Genomic DNA, 14,987 nt, shown 5'->3' on the forward strand with positions numbered 1-14,987 from the left:
TCATGGAACGGAGAGGTTAAACCTATGTACATGGGGGGACTCACTGAAGCACCTTCCGAGCCCCTCACCCACGCATCTGTGCATCCTCCACCCACTTATCTAATCATCACAAAGCAGGAGGATGGGATGTGTTTTTCCTGCCATGTGGAATTTAAGAATTCAGCAAGCAACACCCTGCCTGCTGCCGGGCTCACATGTCATAGGAATGTGGAGCACACAGGTCCAGAGGGCAGCAGCTGGACACCCAAGACGGTGGGAAGTCACTCCAGAAAGATTAAACAACAACCTTGAGTGTTCTTTCCAGAGAAAATAAAATCACTTCGGCCAATTTCTCAGCCTCATGCCTGAGCAGCCCTGGTCAGGAACATGCGGCAAACAACTTTGTTTTCTTTGATTCTCTGCATTAGTTCTCATTTTAAAGCTAAATGAAATTTGACAGCATAGACAAGCTTGCAGGCATCTCCAGTCTCAGGAAGGGACTGGTGCCTGAGCCAGAGTGTCCCTCAAAGCAGGGGGTGAGGGGCACTTGTTCCTTTCCTTGGTATCCAAGCACCTCTGGGCAAAGTGGGAAGTCAGTGCTGCCAGTGGGTAGCCGGGCACGAACATCTGCCCTGCATTGGGGAACTTTCGGTCACATCAGTGCTGTCCTTGGGTGACAAGTTAATTCCTTCCCACTGTCTGGGTGGAGAACCCTCCCGCCACCTCCTGATCTCATCAGCAGGATCCTTGGATCAATTCTCCTCTGAGACCCTGGTCGGGACACTGTGCCAAGGAACGCCGAGAGCTTCGCCTTCACCATTAACCCTGACCAGATACTCTTTTTAATTTCCATTTGGCTCAGGGCCCATGTAAATGCTGAGCCCTGATCTCATTTCTAATTCATTTCTGTCACCCATCAAATTCACCCAGTGAGGAAGGGTTTAGAGACTTGGGTTTGTAAAGCTCCAACTCACACTTCTGTGCCCAGAGGACAGAAACATGCCTCCTGGGATGTGTTCCTGGGTGTCACTTTGTTTTGGCATGCTGTGGGTATTGACTCCCAAATGACAACCAGCCATAGTGTCACCGATATACCCCATAGCCATCATCAGGGCAGTGGCCTCAGGCGATGTGAGAAGAGACAGAGACACAGGGCAAGGAATCAGGCAAGCCAGGGTGAGTCTGCTGAGCCATGGAACATCCAAATGGCAGCCACCCAGCTTGGGCTGGTCCATGCATGGGCCTAAGACTTCCTCCTGTGCCCTGGCCTTGCCCAGCTCCTGCTCCTGGGAGGAGTCCTGCTGAGATGAGCCTGTGTTCCCTGCCCTCTCTGGCTCCTGTGCAGCCTGGTCATCTCTGCCAGGCTCTGGTCACTCCCTCTGTTATTCCTGGCCTGGACCAGGGAATGGATGCAAGTTAACCTCCAAGGTCTCAAGATTCAGGGAGGCCCCCAAGAACAACATTAGCTCATCACGGGGGACACATTCCACACCATAGCTGTAAGACCCGTGCTTTTCTGAAAGAGCCCAGGAGGGGCCCCCCTCTGGATCCATGGAACTTAATCATATGGCCAACACAGCGTGAATCCTCAAATTGTGTATCCAATGAACAGAAGCTGCAAAGGAGTGGCTAATTCAGCCTGTCGAGGGTGTCTGTGTCCCGTGATGTGGAAAACAAGCAACTATGAGAGGAACAGGAGCAAGAAGTAGTTCTCACCAGGATGCCTGATATAAATTGCACTTCAAGAGAAGTTTCTGTTTTCTCAAAGTGGAAGTCAAAATGGCAGACACTAGAGACAGGCAGATCAAGGCCATGTCTGATCTGCCATGTGGCTTGCTCAGTCCACCAAACAGAAAATCCCAAACTTGAACAAATGGGCAACTCCTGCAGGAGCCAGTGCTGGCTGCCTCTCTTGGCTGAGCTGGGCACATTCTCTTGCTCACTCAGTCACTGACACTCCTCATGGCTTGTAATGGCCTGCCTCTCCCATTCACACTATCTGCCAAGCCTTAGTAGGTGACTGGACTTAGGATTCCTAAACACAGTGCTGGGGTAAGTGTCAGGCTCTGGATCTACCTGGGGTTCAAAATCTGGTGCTGCTCTTGCCAGCCATGTCACCTGTAGTTTCTCCGAGCCTCGGTGTTCTCATCTGTCAAATGAGCATGAAAACCATAATACTTCCCTTGCACAGATTGCTCTTAGGGTAAAACTAACATTTGAGCGATGCTTCTTACCTAAAACAAATGATAGTCCTTAGTACCCACTTAGGCCAATAATATCCCAGCCTGGGATTTGGGATGTGCATTTTCATGGGGAGACATTCAGTTTGGTGATTGACATTTGAAACTGCCCTGGGCTCAGCCATGCAATTTTCAAAGGAGGTGCTGCCTTCCCTGTGACTTTGCAAACTCTTCTCCCACATTTCTGTCTCTGCTTCCATCAGTCCTCAGAATCACTCAGTAAGTCCTCACAAGGAATAAGATGTTAGGCAGGACTGCATGAAAAAGAGAAGGGATCAAAGAAGGCTCTGGTCCAGTTGCTTCTGAGTCTCAGTTTCCACATCTATAAGACGGGAGGAATACTTGAAAAAATTAGAAAAGTGCCTAACATGATGTCTGCAACCCAGTGGGTGCCCAATAATTGTCACACTGATTCTTCCCTACAGTCTAATTGGGAAGACACAGAAACAGAGGCAGGCGCTATCTCTTCCTCCACCCTCGACTTCACATATTCATGTCCCATTTAACCCCTGAGATCCAACCAAAATGCCACCTCTTCCAGGAAGACCCCCTCCCCTGAGAGACTGAGACCTCACCCCTAGGCTCCCCCAGCATACTTTCCCTTCTCTGTGGTTTGTGACACCTACCACTTTGCATGTGTTGTGGCTATGTGTTTTATCATCCACTCTAGCCTGCCAGCTCCTGGGGACAGAAACTGTTTCTCATCCAGTCCTGGGTCACTGTGGTTAGCATGATGCCTGACACATGAGAATACTGGACATTTGTTGAATGAACGAGTCAGTCAAGCTTGCAGAGCACTGGCCAGCTTGTAGATACTCTCCAGCTCTTCTATGAACAAGGTTTGTGACATTGGGGAATCTCAGGCTCTCTGGGCCTCAGTTTTCTCTTCTGTTGACTGACAGCTTGATTCGATTTTAGGTTTAAGTTTCTTAAGGTCCTGAAAGGGAAGCCCACACTTCCTATAAAGGTGGGGGAAGGACCCACAAAGTAAACTCAATCCTAGGTCAGGTGCTCGTGAAGAACTGCCTAAGCCCAGGCAAGAGGCCCCTGGGAGTCACAGTCTGGGAGCACATATTGGTCCAGTTGCTAGGCACGTATTGTATTGTGGGGGAAAAAGGGAACCACATATTTTGGTGCATAGACTGAGCCCTGTTTGTTGGCTAATATCAAGGCCACACTCCAGCAGCCCAGAGAAGTCAAGAGTCAACCCAATGTAGGGTTTCCATTGGCAGCTAGCATCTGGAGGAAAGCAGGAGACATCTCCACAGTTTCCTCCTGCTCGAGAATCTTTCTCCCTAAAATCCTATCTATACCTGGAGCTTTGTAGATAGAAGCTGAGCAGTCTACATCTGTGCTAGACGAGGGCTGTGGAGTATTATCTGCCTGTCGTCATCCCTGGACTAAAGCCCATCAGAGGCAGGAATCACATGTACTAGCTCACCATCGCCTCCCGCTCTCAGAGCTTGGCCCTGGCCCTCCATGCCCTAAATGCATGTGAATGAGTGTGGGACTGAACAGAGAGGTGAGGCAGTTGCTGGAAAATGATGGAATTGGTTCCTCCATTTAGGACCATTTAGAGTAAATTAGTGCCCTAATTAAAAATTAAATTAAATCAAAAAACCTGCCTTACCTTGACCATTGGTGAGAACAGATTTCTGTTGAAATGCAACATAGGTGGGTCCACACCTCCCAGGAGACCCTCTGGTACCAGCTTCCTGACCTGGCACTGCCTCCTGCACAACCTCCTGTCCTGTCCGTCAAACAAGAGGGCTGTACATCATCTCTGAGCTCTGACAGCCAATTACGCAGGAAAGAAATGGGTAGCAGCTTGGATGGATGCTGACACCAACTTTTGTCCTCACGCTCCTCTTTTGGCCAAGCACACTGACCCTGGTGCTACTGGAGGTCACCTGGGTCACTGCATGATTTGGTGCAGCTTTCCCTGAAATCAATTCCTTCAAAAGTCATTCTGTACTCCAAAGATTCCATTTCAATAACACTTTAGACTGTTTTCTGCTGCTCTAACAGAATACCTGAGTCTAGGAACTTAAAATGAATAAGAAGTTTATTTGTCTCAGGGTTCTAGAGGCTGAGAAGTCCAAGATGGAAGAGCTACCTCAGGTGAGAACTTTCTTGCTGTGTCATAACATGGCAGAAGGGAGAAGGGATGGGTTGCTACTGGGAGGTAGTGGAAACTTTGAGGTGGGGCCTAGAGAGAGTTTTCTGGTTACTGGGGACATACCCTTGAAGGGCATAGTGGGCCCCTCACCCCTTCTTCTTCCATAATTTTGCATCCCAGTCATAAGGTGAACTGCTTGCTCTGCCACATGCTCCTCACCATGATATGCTGCCTCACTAAAGGTCCAAAGTAAGGAGTCCGACCAACCATGGATTGGAACCCCCCAAAACTGTGATCCAAAATAAACCTTCCCTCTTTATATGTTTATATTCTTGGGTATTTACAGTTATCACAGTAACTGAAAACTAATTAACACCAGGTCTGAATTCATTCCTTTGCCCAGGAACCCACTCCTGCAACAATTAACCCACTCCAGGAATAATGGCATTCATTCATACATGAGGACAGAGCCCCAAGAACCTGCTCATGTCTCAGAGCTGTTCCAACAGGGACTAACTTTTCAACGCATGGACTTTGGGAGACACACTGGAACATGTAAGTAGGAAGTATTTGATTTGTTGATTTGGGTTTTGAGCTACTTAAGGCCCTGGCTTATGAGAGTGTCCCGAATTTGGCTGTAATATTGTCAGCCAGAGTTTATCTTTTCAAGCTGCTGAGCAAGATAGGCTATGGGCCAAGAGTGGACAAGAAGTCCTTTCCTGATGGCTGCATTGTAGGCCCAGGCAGTGTCCCTGGCCTTTTCCAGGGACAGCTTGACTCCCAGAAACCAATTGCAGGGCCCCTCACCTGAGGGCAGGAGACGACTCCCCTGATCCGCTCCCACACTCCACTCCAGTTCTGGGAATTTCCCCTTGAACAGATTGTCACCCAGCTGAACAGGGGAGAAAGGCCTTTTTGTATTGATTCTTCCAGCTTTGATTATTTGGTCACCTCGGCTAGTCTGTAAACAAAGTGGTCCAAAATCCTCTTGCTGCGGATTATACACAGGGAACTCGTGAACCAAGGAAAAGGGAAGCCTTTGGCCCTCCAGGCACTGTCTCAGCGGGGAGTTCCCATTCCCTAAGACAGTTTCCTTTATCAGGTAATGGGACACCAGAGGGTGATGAGCCACCCATATCACTGCCAGACTCTGGCAGACTCCATGGTACCACATGCTGGGACCTCAGCAGGGTGGCTGGCAAGGACAGAGCAGAGGCTGGCAATGTGGAGGACCGGAGCTAGACAAACTGACCAAGCTCTGGGGCTGGTCTACCAAGAGGCAATGTCCCAAGGTGTCTGTGCACCAGGCATCACTGAGCATGCTCATTCTAGGGAGAGGAGCTTATCAGTGGGAAGTCCCGGTTCCCTGGATGCAGGAAGCCAGGTGGATCAGCCAATGGGAGCGGGCTGTGACTCTAGTGTATTGATACAGGAAACAAAGTTCAGTTCCCTCAAGGAAGAGGGCTGGACAGAGCCCAACAGGCAGTCAGGGCCCCATTAGGGGATGAAGGGGGTGACTTGGTGAGACTCTGTTCCACTCTCCAGCCAGGAACTGTGGACTGATGATGAACATTATGTAAAGGCCAAGGTCAGAAGCAACTCAGAGAAGGTTGAGGAAAGCTGGGGTTCACAAGCCAGCAGGTATAGGAAACTCATCCCAGGCTTCAGCAGTTGTGTTACAGCCAGGCCTCCCCTAAAAAGGAGAGGCTGCTGCTTGTCTCGGCAGAGGGCAGTGCCAGTAGACTAAGCATTTGGCACTGTGATGTGCATTACAGAGGGCACCCTTCTGGGACACCCAGTTTGACAGTGGGCCAGGCTCATATGATGATGCATGATTTGGCAAGAGGAGGGTGGGGCTACATTTTACACCTTCATGTGGCCCTGGCCAGGTGAGAGGTATGAAGTGCGGAGCCATATGTGACAGTCCTGAGATGTGGATTCAGAAACTGACACATTTGAGTCCAAATTCTATCCCCAGAATCACCAGCCAAAGCAGGACCCAGGCCTGGGGTTGGGGCTTGAGACAGCATGGGGAAGTGGGCATCTACTATCTGGAAAACCAGGAGCTCAAGAGTCATGCTAGTTGTTAAGGAAACAGTTGGAGAGAGCACTGCTGGATGGCACCAGAGACAGGTGTGTGGTTATTCCCAAGAATAATTCTCAGGCTTGGCTATCAAAGATGTGGCAGGTAGAAACAGCCCCAGGCAGCAAGGAGCAAAAGTGAGCACACCCAGGACTCTTTCAGAATACAGTCTCAACCTCACAGTTACTGGATATCTATTGCCAGTCTTGTGGTAGGTCAGCCTGGTCACACTGGTAAAGGGCATATAGGGGGGCAGTAACATAAAGCCTCAGGCCGAGCACATCTGGCTGTGTAAATACCTTTAAGGTGCCTGAATGGAGGTTGTAATTCAATTAGTGATATGGGATTCTTTAAGCTCCATAAAACACAATACTGTTGGACCATTCTTTTCCTCTGCTTTAAAAAAAAATGCAATGATTCCAGCTGCATGCAAAGCTGTTGGTGGTTTTACAGTCTGGAATGAGTATCTCTTGTGTAGGACAGCATCTCTGAAACATTAAACAATGATTAGGCAGGCTCTGGGCCAAGGGATGATGGGGGTTCTGCAGGGGGTGGCGGGGGACCCAGCAGCTGGTGGCAAACAATCTGGGAGCTCTGATTCTCTTTCGTCACTGCATTGTGATTTTCTTACCAACAATTAAGAATAATGATTCACAGTTGTGCAATTACTTGTCATTCACGAGGCTTTTGAAGGTGGCTCCAGGTAATGGTGGGTGGCGGAAGAGGATCAACCCACTGTTAGTGGGGACACACAGTTACACATGCTCACCACTGCATGACTGCACATGCACAGCTCCATATGCATACAAAAGCACACAGAGACAGAACATGAACATGGATATATGCATACACATACATACAAACATGCATGCTCATATACACACAGTGCACAGCACAGTATGCACACAAACAGGTACATATGTACCCACACATGTGCTCACATCATACACTCATGCCTATGCACAGATGTGTGTCTGTGCACACACACACACAAACATGCTAACTTCTCCCTATTTCAAAGGGAATACATCTCTCACAAGAGATGTATTCCCTTTGAAATAGGGAATACATTTCTTTAATTACCTCTCATCCTAGGAAGGAACCTAGAAGCATCCAAGTAACATGTCTCTCCCCCAGAAAAAGCTCCAGTGGAGAGAAAACCAGGCCCTTTCAAATTCCTCCTTTGTCTCCCACTTCACTCATCCTGCTGCCAAGCATCTCTCTCTCCCTCCAAAGGAGATGGAGGAAAAGAAAGAGGACAAAGTTCAAATACGTGTTTTGGAATCAGAGGCCTGTGATGTCCCAGAGACAGAGTGGTTAATGGTTCAAGGGCATAGGCTATGAAACCAGGTAGCTGAGTTCAACTCCCCTCTGTGTGACTTTGGACAAGTTCCTTAACTTCTCTGTCCCTTTTTTTTCCCAATAAAAAGACATTAATTTTTACCTCTATAATAGGACATTGATTAACTTATATGAAGTACTTAAAATAGCTCTGGTACATGTGAGTGCTCAGTGAGCTGGGGGTACTTATTAAGGACTCTGTCTACCTAGGAGCACTTGAAGTTACTTTAGTCAGAGGCCCAGACCTGAGAAGTGAGGGTCAAACTCCATCCCTGGCCATAAGCAACAGCTGGGCAGTGGTCTAGCCAGCTGCCTAGAGGCCAGCCTGGGGAACCCTTCCTGGTCAAGCCTGCCTGCTGCCCCCAGAACTGAAGTAAGTCCAAGACTTGAGCCATTACTGTACCTAAAAGAGGTGTGCGGGGGCTAACCCATTGAACTCTATGACATGCCTGCAATTGTAAGGTGTGTGGCCGTCATTCTGGCTCTGGTCTGCACTCCTCAAGAAGCAATGAGGCATACTGGCTGCCAATGAGGAACTGGAGAGGAGGGAACCCGTTTCCGCTGACCTCAAGGCTCCCAACAGTGCAGTGAGATGAGACAGGCATCCTAGGGCCAGCAGATCTGGATTTGCACTCCCCTATTTCCTGGCCATGCGGCCTTGGACCCTGGCCACTTGTTTTTCAAACCTCTCTTGAGATTTAGCTTCCTTACCTGTGAGCTGGAAATATTTACCACTTCTCCTTCCCTGGGGGATTGTGACTAAAATTGTCCGTAAAATTGACTGAGTGACTCCTGTGAGCTTGACACTGGAGTTCTGAGATATCCAGGACTAGAAGCCTCTCTCCGTGGCTAATTGGTACTAAATTCAGGGAACCAACACCCAGTTAAACCACAATGCAGTAAGGAGGGAACAGGGCTTAGGGGAGGTGATTCCCTTGCCCAGACTGGAGAGGGGAGCCATGGAAGGCTTTCTGGAGGTAGTGGCTCTGCTTTCTGAACCTTAGATCTTGGAGCTAAGCAAAACGACTGAAGGGCTTGGGGGATCTTTAGTCTCACTGAGGGCTAATTAGGCCTCGCACCCAGAGCCACTGTAACCTAACCCAGGGCTACCTAGCTGGGGATAACCATGCCCACAAACAGTGCCAACAAACAGAAGAGCCGGAGTCAGGACAAAGCAGAGGCTACATGAGGAGGAGGAGGAAGGCACCGTGGCTGGGCTCAGGAGACCCAGGGCTCCAGCCTGGCTCTATTGCACACAGTCAGGGGACACTGGCAGATTTCTTCCTACATGTCTTCAGTTTCCCCTGACAGCCAGTGGGGATTCGATTCCCACCCCCTCCTTGGGTTCTTCAGGCTTCTGGCCACCTGACTGCCCCTGTGACACTGGGGGCACCTCCATCTGCCTGTCTCTTGAGGCCTACCTAGTTGTATGTCTTCTCCTGGCAATGCATGTGCAGGGCTTCACACGACATAACCAGGGTGAAGACTGGATCCAACAGCAATAGGATCACGGGTCCATGGTGGGAGTTCCACCCCAGCCCTCAAGGACAAGACAGACTAAAGCCACAGTTCTGTTTGGATGCAGCTGCAGAGGGCAGGTATGGGGCTCATTTAGATGGGCAAGTCACTGCCAACCAAGAACAGACACAAGCCTCCAATGAATGGGATTCTTAAAAGACTATTTGGCATTACCATTTCTTTGATGTGCTTTTAGTCAGAAAAATCAGGTTAATTTTGAACTTCAAGTGTTGGGAAAGAAGGGTATATGAATTTTATGTTTGTTAAAAGAGGGCATGAATTCCAAAAGGGAACAGAAACTGAGTATAACAGAGAAAATGGTGCTTTTTATTTTGTTTTGTTTGGGGGGTTTTCTTTTTGTCAGAAATGGGGGTGGCTGAACTGTGGGGTGGGGTGTCTCTGGGAAAGCTGGTGAGGAAATAAATGTAAAAGGGTCATGTTCATTGAGCAACTGCTTTGTGCTAGGTACAGGGTATCTGTGTAGCATGAATGAGCTTGCAAAGAGCTTCGTTGTATGCTCAACACAACTTACACACCATTGGAAAACTCCCCACCATTTTCTTGAGATAACAAGGAGGAGGATCCAGGGGAGGAGAAACATGGCCTCAGAATTGCAGAGTAGGTCAGCATGGCAGATTGTCAGGAAGGCTTAGGGAGGCTGGGTGACAGGGCTGGGAGGCTCAGGTTGACCCTCTGACCCTGAGGACAGGATGGGCTAACAGCAAGAGGAACTCCCCCTTCTATGTGCATTTCACCCACCACCCCATTCATGCCTTCTCCTTGGGAGACAGGAAGGAGTTCCCCCCACCAAGCAGTGGCTGCTATCCGAGGGGATTCCTGGGAGAGCCGGGAGGAGGCTCTCCTGGGCTCCTCTGCTGCAGCACAGATGCGGAGCAACACTTAGAATAGAGATTGGCAGAAACTGTCCACCTGTGTTGGAATGCCCTGGGAAGCTTGCTAAAATGCAGATCCCAGGCCTTGCCCCAGATCTGCAAAATAAAAACCCACCCACTGAGTCAATGTGTATTGAGTACCTAGAGCACCAGGCACTAGTCTAGGTACTGGAGCAGAGAAGGGGGCAAATCAGATGCCCCATCTTTAGGGAACTTACACACCGCAGAGGGAAAATGTAGAAATAAATTAGGGAGAGCAAACAGGGAAATTCAGCCCACCAGGTGGCAGAAGGTGCTATGGAGGGAAAGAAGCAAGAGAAGGAGCAGAGTGACAGGGACCGGGCTATCACTTACATGGGGTGGTTTAGTGACAGCCCTAGTGAAAAGGTGGCAACTGAGGAAAGGCCTAAAGAGGCAAAGAGGCAGGTGGTGCAGACACAGGGGTGGGGTGAGGTGAGCCTTCCAGGTGCAGGGCACAACAGTGCCCGTGTTCTGAGGCAGGGGGTTGCCTGGTATGAATCTTCATATTTTTAACCAAGTTGAAACACTTAATGTTTGAGACCACTGCAGTAGAATGGCGGCACCCCACATAGAAACCAGCCCCTGCAAAGTCAGAGCTTGTTGAGGATGTTGCCAAGGAGGCAGAGGACAGGGGTCAGACTCCAACACAGGCCCACTGCAGAGCTCTAACTCTTCCTCGGAGAGAACTCAAGGCCCTGGAGGCTTGGGTGACGAAAGCTTGATTGACAGCCCTTTCCTGGCCCAGGCGGGACAGCCCAGGCAAAGGTGCAGCAGAGGAGGATTAAGAAGAGAGAAGGCCCCGGCCCACTCAGTGGTGGCCAGGGCTGGGAAGGAGGGCCAGGTGACCAGACTGTCCAACGGCTCCTACTGTTAACTCAGAATGTTAAACAGCGACATCTGTTCCATCACATCTTATCTCGTCCAAGCTCCAAACAATCCCGGAGGTAGGAATTATACATCTCAATTTAGTAGATAAGGAGAATGGGGTTCACAGAGGTTAAGAACACACAGCTAGGAAGAAGCTAAGCCAGACGGAAAAGCTGGCCAGGTGCCAGCCTCGGTGCTCTTCCCACACAGTGGCTGCGCCTCCAGGGTCAGCTGGTCTCATCGCTCCTCCGGCCGGTGTTGTTGTTTTTATTACTGTCATTTTAACTCGCCCTTAGGGTCCCCTTAGCACCCTATGGCTTGTGCAGAACTTTTTCTCCTGTTACCGGGTAGCCTCAGCAACTCTGTCAGGCAGACAGGGCATGGCAATGTCCCCACAGGGTACCTACAAAAACCCAAGCCCCAAGCCCACGGCCAGGAAGTGGCAGGAGTCCTGTTATGGTCCATCCCTAGTTTACACTTATGGCAGGGCCTAATCTGATCTGCCCTTCCCCTCATGCTCTAGAAATGCTTGTGGAGCTGAGCCAAGTTGGCCTGCCTTGAAGTAAGCCAGAGTCCTGCGCTGAGTGCAATGATGTCCAAGAGAAGCCCCTCCCCAGTGGAGCCTGGACAGGGTACAGCTCAGCCGCCCTGAGTTCAGGACTGAGCTGGTCCCAAGGCCAAAGATGGTACCCTTCCTCTGAGCACCTCTCAAAGGCCTCTTCCTCAGGCTGGTCTTACAGAGCCCCATTACTGGTCACCTCCCTGTCCACTCCCCACAGGGGCACTCTACCAAGCCCTTCCCACAGTGTTCCCCACCTTGGGCCCTGCAGCCTCCCACTTCTCCCTACTCACATGTCTCTCCCGAGTGAGAGAGAGATGGGCCCTTTCTTCCCAGAGGCAACCTGGTTTCTGTTCCCTGGATGCATCTTCTCCTCCCTCCCCAGAGACCCTGCTCCAGACCCTAACCTCAAAGGACTCCGGTGGCACCTTTCCAGACCCATTATAACACTCCCTGGGCCTCTGAATTTCTTGAAAGCTCTCCAAACGATTCTAATATGCACTCAGGGTCTGAGATCAATCTGTCTTTAAAGAGAGAGAGAGAGAGAGAGAGAGAGAGAGAGAGAGAGAGAGAGAAAGAGAATGAAATAAAACACAATAGAATTGAATAGCAAAGAATAGAACACAATGGAAAATAGCAGAGTGCTTTGCTTTTTAAGAGAGGGTATTGTTTCTTAAAAGTTCAGCTTCAATTGTGCTGTGTGTGGGTATGAGTAGGTGTGTCTCCTGGGTCAGGAAGTAAATATGTTTCTTGTACTAGATTATGATAATTTTTTTATTTTTATTTTTGGAAAACATTGCTCCCATTCCTGCATTAACTTATGATTCTCCTCCATGATCAAAATCCCTGGCAAAAATCTCTGCTCACTGCCTGCTCTCCATCTCCTCTGCCTCCCACAGCTCCCAGCCCCAGCCTTCCACTAACACTGCTTCTCCCTGAGGTTGCCATGACATGCAACTTCCAACCACAGGGGCTTCTTCTCAGACCCCTTCTGCCTGTCTGGGTGTGTGTGAATAGGAGGCTACCTTGTTCCTGAAATTCTCTGCATGCACGGGGCTGTGGTAGCTTCCAGACCCTCCTGGCCATTCCTTCTCTGTCCCTCACTGGCTAATCTCTCCTCCTGATTCCAAGTATCTTAACCTCAGGGTTCCCTCAAGCTTCTGGACTTTCTTTTCTCCTTTGCCACCCTTCCACCCAGCTGGTGATTTCAACTACCCTGGGTACGAGACTCCAGATCCACGTCCCCACGTTACCTTATGAGCTCCAGTTGTGCGGTTCACCAGTTGTGTGCTGGCCCTCTGAACATGGGGTGGGGACGAGGAGTGAGACATTAACTGTTCAATTCATTGTAAGACAGTTGAGGCCAGCAGGGGGGATTATCATCCCCATTCACAGAGGAAGAAGCTGAGACTGAGCAGTTGAGGGACCGACCCTTCCATGGTTTCTTATCCACCATGAAGAGGGTCCTAAATCTGTGACTTCTAACCTCAGCCCAGAGTTCTTCCCTTGTCACCATGTACTGGAAACTCAACATGTACCCAAGTGTCAAGTCCTCCAACCACGAGCTGTCTGTCAGAGCTGGGAATCGATAGGGAGGCTTTTTAACACAGTGATGTCCAGACTCCACCTGGACCTTAATGATATAGAATCTTCTGGAAGAGCTGTTTGTTTTAACCTTATATTTTAAAGTACTTATAGATTATGTAAATGTATGAGAGGATGACAGGCACCCTCTACTCAGCCTCCCCAGTGGTACATCTCACACAACTATAGCATAAAACCAGGACTGGGATACCACTCCAACCAATGCAACTTGCTCAGACCTCTCCAGTTACTCAGGTGCTTCTGTGGGTGTGTGTAGGCAGCAGGATGAGGTTTTATCAGCCACCACCACATCTGAGGTATTTAACTATACCATCACCACAAAGCTCCCAAGAGCTTTGGTTTTGAACACTCCCAAGTAATTCATTGTCGTACATATGGCTCATGAGTAACGACTGTACCAGTACTCTGCTCCTTCCCCCTCGCCACCAGGGCAATGCACTATCATTCCCTAAGGCGCCCTGGTTTGAAACTCGGAGTCAGCACTGATCTGCTCTCCCTTGGTCCACCTGCCCACAGCAGGTTCAACATGATTCTTTCCTCGTGTTTCTGAGGCCTATGTCTTGCCCTTGATCCTCACATACCCACCATGACTCTAGGCCTCTTGACTTCTTGTCCCTCTTGCTACAATAACCTCACCCATTTCCCTTTTCCAAGATGCCCCTTATCCCAGCTAGTATCATAAAATAGGGGCCAGATCTCTCCCTCATCCAACTCTGACCATTTTATTCTTCTGACTAAAATATTTTGATGGTTCCCAACATTACAAAATTAAAGTCTAAACTTTTCTTAAATTCAAAATATTTGGCTATATTTGACTCTCTTTCTGTATTCAAGTTTCTTAAACACAGTGTCAGCTTTCCTTATTTTAAAGGATTAAAGACAAATAGTATCCTTAAGGATATGATAAGCTTCTCGCCATGAGGACAAATGGACTTCTTCCTCCTGGGCTTCATTCTGCTCTTTCTTTGATATGAGAGCAAGTGCAGCTGAGCGGGCCCAGGGAAACCTCTTGCTTCAGGGATGTCCTTAACCTTGGAAGAATGGTTCTTCCATCCCTTGTGTCCTTTCAATGTAAGACATAAAGGGGGCGCAGACCCAGGTGGAGCTGAAAAGGAGGATACCTACATGGTCTGGTGTTAGCCACTAGAGAATGGAGACATCCCAGGCAAGAAGATGGTAGGCAGCCCAAAGGGATGGGAGCTGGGACCCTTCCTGTCTTCCTATGATAGACAACTGCCTTTAGAACTCTATTGTCTGCTTGCTAACATCCTTGATGCCTTTTCCTTTCTTTAAGCCTATGGAACAATGAGAGTCAAGTGATTCATGAGCATTGCCCTTCAGACAGCTCTAAAATTCCCTTCCTGCATTGCTCCTACACTTCTTTCTACATGATGATAAAATGAAAAAGAAAATTCGCTTATTGAGATTAAATGCATTTCAATTATCTGATATGTTTCAGCTTTAATTGATAACAAATCATAAATTGCCCATCTCATTACAGCAAATGATTCACTGGGAAATTTACTACCTGCACCAGAAAAGGCTTAAATGATAACACAAGCCCAGGGACTGTATGATCCAGTGACCCAGCAGTCTGTTTTTAAAAATCACACATTATTAGACAGGCATCCATATAAAGGTCCAATCAAGAGCACTGGTTTCTAAATTGTCTTTAATACATGGTGTTTAAGTTTGGAGAATATGGGGGCGATATATGAGGGGGGAATCAGAGACCACGAAATGTGCACCAAGGGACTGAGTA

At 48.9% G+C, this 14,987-nt stretch overlaps 1 protein-coding gene across 6 annotated transcripts in view; it reads right to left on the bottom strand.

Moving 5' to 3' along the window:
- Positions 1-14,987, bottom strand: part of GALNT18 (polypeptide N-acetylgalactosaminyltransferase 18) — a 335,833-nt gene that overhangs the window by 138,951 nt on the left and 181,895 nt on the right. The gene's annotated exons all lie outside the window — the stretch shown is intronic.

This window comes from Spermophilus citellus (assembly GCF_964194105.1).
Source record: "Spermophilus citellus genome assembly, chromosome: 2".
NCBI lineage: Eukaryota > Metazoa > Chordata > Mammalia > Rodentia > Sciuridae > Spermophilus > Spermophilus citellus.